This window comes from Agelaius tricolor, unplaced genomic scaffold (assembly GCF_023055355.1).
Source record: "Agelaius tricolor isolate 1412-34295 unplaced genomic scaffold, bAgeTri1.0.p SCAF_1, whole genome shotgun sequence".
In the NCBI taxonomy this organism is placed as follows: domain Eukaryota; kingdom Metazoa; phylum Chordata; class Aves; order Passeriformes; family Icteridae; genus Agelaius; species Agelaius tricolor.
Window position 1 is genome coordinate 94,143,725 of NW_027269261.1, and position 10,326 is coordinate 94,154,050.

The following is a 10,326-nucleotide window of genomic DNA, read 5'->3' on the forward strand; positions in this document are numbered from 1 at the left end:
ACACAGGCAATGCAGGCAAACCATAATGAATGTTGAATTTCCACTGACTTGTGCCAGCATGTTGCTTGTGCCAGAAAAATGGCAGAAGATGATGTACAACACAATTCGTGCCTAGCTAGTGGAAGAAAAGAGAGATTAAAAGAAAATTTAGGGAAAGAGTAACCGGTTTCTTATTTTGCACACAAGAAAAGCCCATGTAACCCGGGTCTTGTAGCTACTTATAAATTCCACCTGAATTTCTGTCTCATTGGCTGCTACTGTTAATAACAAGCAGGGCTGCTACTGATATTTCTGCAGCCAGCCTCTGTGCTGTGAGAGGTGGACACTGACATCCTGCCGTTGTGGTCTAAGTGAAACTTAGGGTGAGTCTGCTCCCTCTGAATGGAAACTCTCCAAAAGGTGTTTGGAGCTCAGCATTGTGTCTTCCCCTGTATGATTTACACTGCCCTTTTCTGGGCTCAGTCAGCTGTACGAGGCAAAAGCGAACACTTCATAGGCTGAGTAAAACTCTCTTGAAAAGGATGAATATAACAAGTACTATTTGTTCAAGTTCATAGTTAGGAACTGCACGAGGGGCCTCACACCAAAACATGTTACCACTCCAAACAAACGTGTGCCCTGTGAGATCCCACTCAGGAATTTGAACTATCTGGGTGGAGGGCTTGCATAGGTGGAGTTTCTGTGAGTATTCTTGTGGATAGGTATGGGTGGGACAGAGAGAAAGAAAAAGGGAGAGGGAAAGACAAAGGCAGGGGGAGGAAGCAGGAAAAGAACAGAGAGGATATGTGAACTTTATTTTTCTTTTCTTAAGCAGATGTGAGCTTGCTTTGGTTGTGCTCCAAGCAGGCACACTTCTTGTGCCCACGCTATCAGCAAAGGCTTAGCAGCCCAGGCTTACTAACCATGGCTACACTGTTTATGGTTTGGAGCCGACTCATACCCACCCAGAGTAAAGCCTGTTAAACCACAATGCAGTTAAAACCATAAGAGACCTGAAAAAAACCTCCAGATACAGGCAGAATAAGCAAGTTGTTTCTCCTCAGAAAAAAATAAAGGTCTTAGAGTTTCAGTGGGGCACTGTCCATAAAAGTTTAAATTAATCTTAGCACTGAGCTATGGGAATTTATCTTGCAGTTCTTGTCCTTCAATCCAGTAACTTAGCTACATGTACATTCTGGCAAAACTTCTCTTCCTAAATATGAAACTGGAGCACACTCTTCAGTTATCTGCTCCATAAATGAACTAATCCTTATTATTAACTGGTTTTGTTGACTTCAGCTTTCAGCCATGAGATTGTGTTTGTCTCATTATTCTGTTCTCTGACATTTCATCCATATTCTGTGATGCTGGCTAAATCCAGCTGATGTGCATCAAATCAAATACCGATACACCCATTAAAAAAAAAAATCAATTATTTCAGGCCTCAAACTTGGATAAGGTAAGTCCAAGTCTAAAATGAAAATCTGAAACAAATCTTTCAGCTTTCTTCTGAAGGTGTATGTGAAGCATAACAGCACCTATGTCACATCTGCACCATATGAAGTAGCAAAATTGTGATGTTTCTCTACCTTCCCAAGAAGACAGAGGAAATATAGTCAGGAAACCTAGCTAGCCTTAGAAAAACATTTAATATCTGCTTTGACAATTTCTGCATTTTAAAGAAACAATCAGGGTAGAAAATTCATTAAGAGTTCTTGGAGCAAAAACTAAACACCTAGATCTCCTCCCCTCCTGGTAGAGGCTCAGAAGCCTAGGATCACATCTTCTTTTCCACTGGGTGGAACTCAAAGGCTTTTTTCTGGTGCTGATAAATTACTGGCAGCTGCAACTCCAACAGGTGGCAGATGCTCAGAAAACACAGCTAAAAGACCACTGATTTCAAGTTTGTCAATCAGCTCCTATTCTTAAAAAGACATTTCTGCCACATGTCCTGAAGAGAGGAGATATTCCTCTTATAATGTCAAGTACCTAAGTGCCAGAGCAGAGCTGGAATTACCATCAGCACTGCTTAGGTGTAGGCAAGCCAAAACCTTAGAGCATGCTGACTGTACCTCCTAGTGCTGCCTTCCTCTGACCACACAGAGTGCAGGAACCTGACATGACTCCACCCAACAGTTTCACACGTCCTGCACAAGACAAAGAGATTGCAACTTTCAATGCTGTGATGTTCACTTATAGATATAGATGCAAGCTCTCAAGAAAGATATTGATTTTTCAGCTATGGTGATTGTATTGCATTTGTCCTGAAAATATGTATCATTTCAAGGGCAAACACTACAGGTCTTTCCATGTGTTGATATGCCTTATGAATCTCTGAACCCTACATTTCAACAACCTTCTCCAAGGACAAAAATATAATAATTCTGTATCTTGTGCTTTGAAAATTTGAGCCTGAATAATTCAATGAGAGGTTTAGTGTGTCTTTTCCCCTTTGTTTTAATAAGGATAGGATTTCATTCTTCACATGCATCTCACAGTGTAATGGTCAAACCTGGCAATATTTTTAGTCAGTGATAGAGAGCATGTCTATGTGTTCCCCACATAATGAGGAGTGTTACATTGGGCTAACAAGCAGAGCTGTCTGAAAGCTGGTTGCTTCCTGCTGAAGCACCAGAGGTATTACCTCTGCATTACAAGGCAACAGTGATAATAGCAAATTTCTTTTTCATAATCTAGCTGCATACATAGCTGTAGATAAGGTATTTAAAGGGAAACAAAGAAGCAGACAAAGCTGCAGAGGTGGGCATGAAGCTGTGACCCCAATAATTTCCTTTCTAAGAACACTTCCAGTTAAGAAGCCAGAGAAACCTTAAATCAACAATGTAACTTTTTAGCATATGTCTTATTCTGTATCTAAAGTACAATATGTCATATGCAACATATAATATAATAGCATACTACAGTATATGTGAGGTAATATATATTATTTTACATTTTCTATTACATGTCCATTTTGTATAGATGTGCACATATAAATAATTGCATGTTTAAATATAAAATCAAGTTAATAGCCTAATTTAAGGGAATGGCACTCAGTACAGCTGAAAAATCTCACCTCCCCTCCTCTTCAAATACCTGTCTCTGGCATATAGAGATACTACAGCAAAACACTGAGGCAGTTTGATTTTACAAAGTGTTATGTCAAAATGCTTTCAGAATCCACTAGCATACCGCACTCCAGCAGCTTTGATTTCTTCTCACAAGAGTTAAGAAGAAATTCACTTAATCAATACAGCTAGGCTCAGTTTACCAACTTCTTTTAATACTTTATCACCTTTGTGGAAAACTGCACTGTGAACCCTCAAAATCAATCATCACAACTCCTGCTGGCAATTAGGATTAAGGAAATTAAGCTCAGGAGACACACTAGTTGTACATACAAAGCTGATCACCATGGGGGAGATTGGTTCACCTACTAGAGCCTGCCATAAACATCTCTTAAAGCTTTACATCATCACCACATAGGAAAAAAAACAAAAGTTCTATAAAGTGGCAGTATGATATATGTGATATATGTTGATATATGTTGTAGGCCTCTGTAATTTTCAGTTAGAGAGCTCTGGCTTTAGCATTGCTATATCAGTAAAGCTCATACCAGGTACATTGCCTCAGCTGTGGTCCCTGTCTGTTAAACAAAAATGAAAGAACAAAAAGAGATCATCAGTCAACGCCAGATAACTCTCTTCTCACTAAGATTCTCCAGAGTTTAAATTCCAGATGCCAAAATTAGCAAGTACAGAATCCCTTCAGCTCATCACTGGAAACACTTGCTACTGTATTTGCTGACTTTCACTGCTCACCCAGCTGCACAGGTTCCCCTAGGACCACAATGCCTGTGATGGATAATAGTTCAGCATTTGGGGGATAAAAAAGCAATATGAATTTTTGGAAAGACTAGGTTCTTTTCAGTTGTAGTTTAGTTTAGTTAGTTTCAAGGCCTTTACAGAATGAGTCAAGCAGGTTTGTAAACAGTTCATATTTTCAAATGCTTTATGTCTGCGGTTGTCAGGGAAAATATTTATTGAAGGGCTCAGCTTTGGCCTCACTTTGCTTCTATCAAAGGTAATGGTTTCAATGTTTTCAGTGGCAGCAGATAGTTGACATCAAAGCTTTGGGAAATCCCACTTTGGAAAAACAATGATGTCTCCTGGGTCTGAAGACGATGTGTGATGTAAAGTTTTGTGGGTTTGAGGGGTGGTGATGCTTGTTTCAGTTTTGTTTGGTTTTACTTATCCCAGGATGTTAGGAGCAACATGTCACAGAAAAAGGATGGACTAATTATATTCTCATATATGGTTTTACTAGAAGGAAAAATTATAAGACTAATTCAGGAAAAACAAAAGTTCTGCATGTAACTAAAAAACTAAAGAATGTGTGCAAGCATGCTGTAAAGAAAAAAGCTTTGGAAAGACAGCCATATCAAAACTTCCAAAATTGTTACAAATATATCTGATTAGAATTTACATGCCTGCATGCGTATAGAGGGTATTTTGTTTGGAGATTTTTAATAGTGACAAAATTTCACCAACAAATGTTTTTTCAGCACAATGACTGTATCCTGTTTACTATACAGAACCATGCATTCCTGCAGTAGTGGTTTTCAATGATGATTCTAAAGCAGCACTCTTGAATTATTTTTTTTTATAATAAATGTTTAGAAGCTGCAATTTAAAAACTCCATAAAATTATCCATTATCTTTATTTCCTGGGTTTCCTTAACTGTTCCTTGGGTGTTATGACTAGACTTTGATATATCAACAAACATGATTTATGGCGTAATTTGTGTCTGGTTGATATGTTTACTTACTGGTTGATATGTTTACTTAGAGGTTAATATGTTTACTTACTACATTATCTAGCAGTTGATTTAGGATTTTCCATTTAAATTACCCTGTCTATTTAGAGGCCTTATTTGACAATGTTTCCCATTGCATTGTCTTTTTCTTCCTGTCAGCTGAATCAATAATTTATTGGTAATTTTTCATTAAATAAACACAAAAACTGATAAGCACAGTTAGCCCAGGAAAACACATGCAAGGAAAATGGAAATACTTATTAATATATTTTTACACTACTTCCTTGCTACAAAACAGCCAGTAAACTAAGCTCTACATCCCTAGTGTAGCCTTTCAAAAGACTGATCCATATTTAACATTTAACAGCAGATTCTCAACCAGAAGCAAATACAGCTTCAGTATAAAGGAAAGCAAAGAGAAATTTCATTGCTGCAAACTCAGGAGCTCTAAGCTAGACCAGTGCAGCTACAGTTTGTGTTCTTTTGCATTCTCTCCACTTTTTTAGTTTGAGGCAGATGAACTGATCACAAAGAAACTCTAAGTAAAGACTAAAGAGAGCTAGTAATAGGGGGTGCAGAGAAACTGCTTGTTTTGTTTAGCTGGTCCAGAATTTCAACAGAACTTTAGGAGCATTGACTTCAGCTGTTCAAAATGTCATTAAATTACAAGCTCAGAAAACATTGTTCCCGTGTTGCAGCATTTTGTCATTAGTCAAGGTGCACTCCCCACATTTTCAATTAAGATGAGCTTTATACAGTGTTTACACCAAAAGAAAAAAACAAAAAAACCCAAAAAACCCTTACATTTTAGGAACGTAAACAAATGTATACATACCACATTTAGAATTTTTTTTAACAATTATCAAATTTTAGCTGATCTAATTTGGCTTTTTCTAGTAATAGTCCCTACATTTAAATTCTTACTGATTATTTACAGCAGGGCTTAATGCTGTGGGACAGAAACACTCACTAGTTTGATTTTTTTCTCATTGTATGTTAAGAAAGGACCTACCATTAACCTAAAGTTGTCTTAAAATTTATTAATTTTAAAGTTTAAAACACCCTTTTCCCTATTTTTGTCAATCAGTTGTATTATTTCAGAGAACTCATGGAAATGCTTCTCTATACTATCAGAAAAATAATAATCTAGATTTATGAATAACTTTATTATATTTATGTGAGTTTTACAATTTCAGAGGGTGATTCAGAAGAACCTTAGCAAGATGAAGAATGTCTCATAGCCACCCAACTCTCTCCGTGAATGAGAGGATGCTCAGGGATGCTGGTTCTCTGTGGACATATTGCAAGTTCTGGCTGTAGCTAGGCTACCAGAAGAGCACTTAGGGAACCCTTAGCTGCTCATTACCACCCCCACCATAGATTTCCACCTCCCACGTTCTGCCAGCGTAACTTGTCTGGCTGCTCCCCAGCCTGTGTTGAAATGAGCCAGGCCTACTCACTTTCAATGACAGGTCTTTGCAGGTCCACCTTGGTTTGCCTGAACTAACACAGAGAGTGAGTTTTTGCAAGACTGGGCCAGCAGAATTGAGGGCAGCACTTTTCAGAGGATTTTCATGGTCAAGGGGGTGGAGGATAGGTCCCTTGACCTATCAAAGCTGCCACTGAAATGGGGCAGGGCTGTAGGTGCCTTCTTGTCTGACAGTGAGAAGGCAGGACAAGTGCTGTACTCCAAGTGCAGCCAGATCCAGCAGAAGCTAAATGAGGTCTACTGCCCCAGCTACAGATGACTGCCTTGCTCATTAACTGGATCTTAGCATTTCCCCAAAACCCACACAGTATCTGGGATTGCTCTTAGCCTCATTTTTTTAAAGTAGTTTGATTCATTAAATACCTCCAAACACTTGTGTTTCTGACATAACCCACTTTGATAAGTAGTGAACTAGGGTGTGGAAAGATAAATTGATATACTGGTACAACTGACAGAGATCTCTGGTTTCACCTGGTTAAGTGGTAGGTGAAGCAACACCTGAGACCTTTGTTAAAACCTTTTGAAGAGCAGCTATGTCTTCTTCTGCCTGCTTGATATAAACCCCCACCTAAAAATCACTTCAGAAAGCTTCTCTTTTCTAATTTTTTAACTACTTCATTCTAGAAGAGCTTAGACATGCTAGGAATGAATGTGGAAAGCAGTGTATTCCAGCTAAGTTTCTTGCATTCATAAACCAAATACTAACATCACACTGGAAACACGAGCATTTGTGTTCAGAAAGGGCTGACATAGAACTAAAGACAGAATGCTGAAGGCAGGGCTACTGCAAGTAAAATTACTCAACAAAAGGTTTAAGATGATAGAATCACTTCTCTGAATTCTTGTGTAACTGAGACTCTTCCCGTGTTCATGTAGATGAATTCAAGGTTTACTACTTTTAATACTACTTTATCTCAAAAGGTGGAATCTTTCTTGGACCAGTTTTTGCACGCAAGAAAAACAGAAGGTAAGACCTTAGACAAGGGAGAGAAAAAACATTGTGATAATGTTACCTGTCTCAGCTTAGTGTTCTTATTAGTACTTAGAATGCCTCAGCTGGTGGTGTTGCTGAAGCTGAGACAGATGAAGGCCTTTGCTCTTACTTCAGCAAATCATGCAAAACAATGAGCTTGTATATAATAGGCAATAAGTTGTCTCATGGAACTATGTAATAGTGTAAGAGAGTTTGAATGGCAGACAGCTGCCTTATGTGACAATGGGCTGGATAGCCATGTGGTGTGCTTCTAACTTCAATGCAATTGAGTGTGGTGTCTGACCCTGCTTTCAACAGAGGGTAGGATTAGACATTATGTACAGGTCCCTTCCCACTTCAGTCATTCTGTGACCTTAAAAGCTGTGTGAGTTTGTGATCTTGAATGCTGACAACTCATCGGTTGATCATAGCATGAAAGTGTCCAAAGTAGTCCAAGTTCTATGGTGTGTATATGATGTTAGCCCACTTCTACTCCAAACTTCATTGATCTGATTCCTCTTGACTTGTATGGCAACTGTGTATACCAGATGCTCTGTTCCTGCTAATAATCAGGAGAAATTAATGGCAAAAAAAAAAGATATTTCTAAATTTAACTGCCTTTCTAATATGTGTGAAACTGCACTTTTGTTGATTAGTACAGTAGAAAAGTTGGCTTTGTTTTCTATTTTGTAGTAACTAGCTACTAAATATCTGGGTTTTGCTATTCCCTGTAGTATTTGTGCAGAGGATTACTGAATAAAAGTTCAAGAGGTTTAAAATGTGGTTGTAGTGCTTTGAGGTGGTAGAGATGTCCCCGAAACAGAGGTAAGAGCAACTTTGCTGAATACTATGATACGTTCCAAAAGCTTGATAGCTTGAAAAACATCATTATAGTAGTTTGGAGTGCTTGAACATTTGTCTTATTTGAAGAGAAAACGTAAAGCTGTTCTGAAATTTATTTTAAATGGTTTCTGTGAGTTTCTTCCTAGCAATTGAACTGCATGACAGATCTATTTTCAAAGGTAAATGTCATAGATTATTTTTACTCACAAATAACAATTCTGAAATAACAGAAATTTCTACACAGCAACAGACATTGATAATAATAATAAAATAGTTACCAGAATTCAGAGTGCCTATGTTTTAAAGAGTGGAACAAGAAGTGTGTTGAGACTGCTTAGTTTGTATCTCCGTAGCCCCTTATCATCACAATTTGGGATTATTTGCCTACAGCCACATGTTCATTTACAAGGAATTGACAACAATGTCTCCTTTGATGGTTCCAAGACTATATTTCAGGGTGGCTCTGTAGAGCAACCAGCATACCTTTGACAGAAAATGTGATGTAGGGCTACATTACTTTGATCTGTGTCCTTCTTAAATGTTGTTATAAAAAATGATAGTGTGTAACATTGCATCCCATCTGTGGTACAGAAGTTTTCACCACATATTGGAAAGGAGAATTTTTGCGTTTTTTCTCTGAAATCCTACAGATCAGTGTTTCTCCTGTTAGTAACAGAGCTTTTCAGACAAGAGGCATCTTTCAACACCAGCAGGTCAGGTATGATGGAAAAAGACAACAGCTCCAGAAAGATAAAGCTACCTGATAATTCCTGTGCTTTTTAACTGAAAGCTGTAGCAGCAGGCCAGCCAGCCTGAACATAAATTGTGTTACAGAGGAAGTGTCACACAGACGCAGAGGGATGAGTATATACATAGTATAGCGAAACAATTTGCTGCTATTCTTGGGTTTTGGGAATTTCACCTACAACTTACCACTGTCCACAGAACTGATAGGACTTGCAGTGGCAGAAAGCAAACTAAAAAAAATCAGTATTGACACAGAAAATATTGAGGGAAGAAAGAGACCAACTGGACTCTTCTACCCATCAGCAACTTTCCTGAATGATTTCACCCTGAGGTGCAATGTTTCCATTGAACCTGAATTTGGTTCAATTGAGGAAAAAGGGCATCTGCAAATGAGTTATTGGCTCTAGCAGTGCTTTCTCTTGCTGTCTCACTGCTAAAATTTTGCTTTTCCTTCTTACTGTTCATTAGTTGTAGATAACTATAAATTAAGTATCAACAGGATTGCTTCTCCCCTTTCCATAAATCCAGGGGAAATTACCTCTTCAAATCTACTGGACTTTCTCTCTGCCTGTTACCAGGCTCCTACTGCTCTCATGGAATTGTTGTTGCTGTCTCCTAGCTGCAAATTTACAGAAACTGGAGTGACTGTGGAAATGGGGTGGGGACAGTTTTAGAACTGAGCTTATGCATATGCAGGGAAAGTACCAGCAAAGGGTGCCTGGGAAGATGATGGAATCTGTGTTTGCAGAGATATTCTGAACTTGACAAAGTCTTCAGCTGCCTGCTCTAGAGGGCAAAGTAAAGTAAACCCTCTGCAACAGAGGGTTTTACTTGACATCCTCCTGAGATTCCTTTCAACCTGAATTATCCTGCAAGGCTAAAAGTAGGGAGACAAAATGGAAAAGGCATATAATCAAATGAGGAAGGTAGCAATAGAACTAATCAAAAATTCTAATCCCCACCCCCAAAAGTTATTTTGGTTTGGAATGAGATGTTGGACTAATCCAAACTTTTTCATGGCATAGGAGTAAATCACTGCACATGTGCATAATTCTCCTGTGGGTGACATTTCATCTGTGTCAATGGAGGGCTAGCTCTGTTTTCTCCCTCTGAATGGATGGTACACAGTGAAGCTGCAGGGGGTTGCTCCCATCATCCATTAATGACTTAAGATACCTGGGAAAAATGGAGAACATGTGGGAAAAGAAACAGGAAAGTATAGTTACAAAGTAATTCTGACCTGTTTCTTTCCTATGTTACTCAGTACCCAGGCCATATACTATGTTAAGGTGGGCCCGAATTTCTGATTAACACAGGCATCACCTGTTAAAGGCCATATTTCCAGTCTTTCTGTGTGGAACTATACCACTTTGTACAAACTATTTAAATATACATGAATAGCATGTAAACAAGTGGGTGTGACTCCCTAATTTGGTGGTTTACACATGTAACTGGGAGCAAACCCAGCTGAGTTACAGC

At 38.6% G+C, this 10,326-nt stretch overlaps 1 long non-coding RNA gene across 2 annotated transcripts in view; it reads right to left on the bottom strand.

Moving 5' to 3' along the window:
• Positions 1-10,326, bottom strand: part of LOC139598216 (uncharacterized) — a 54,466-nt gene that overhangs the window by 43,230 nt on the left and 910 nt on the right. The window lies entirely within an intron of this gene.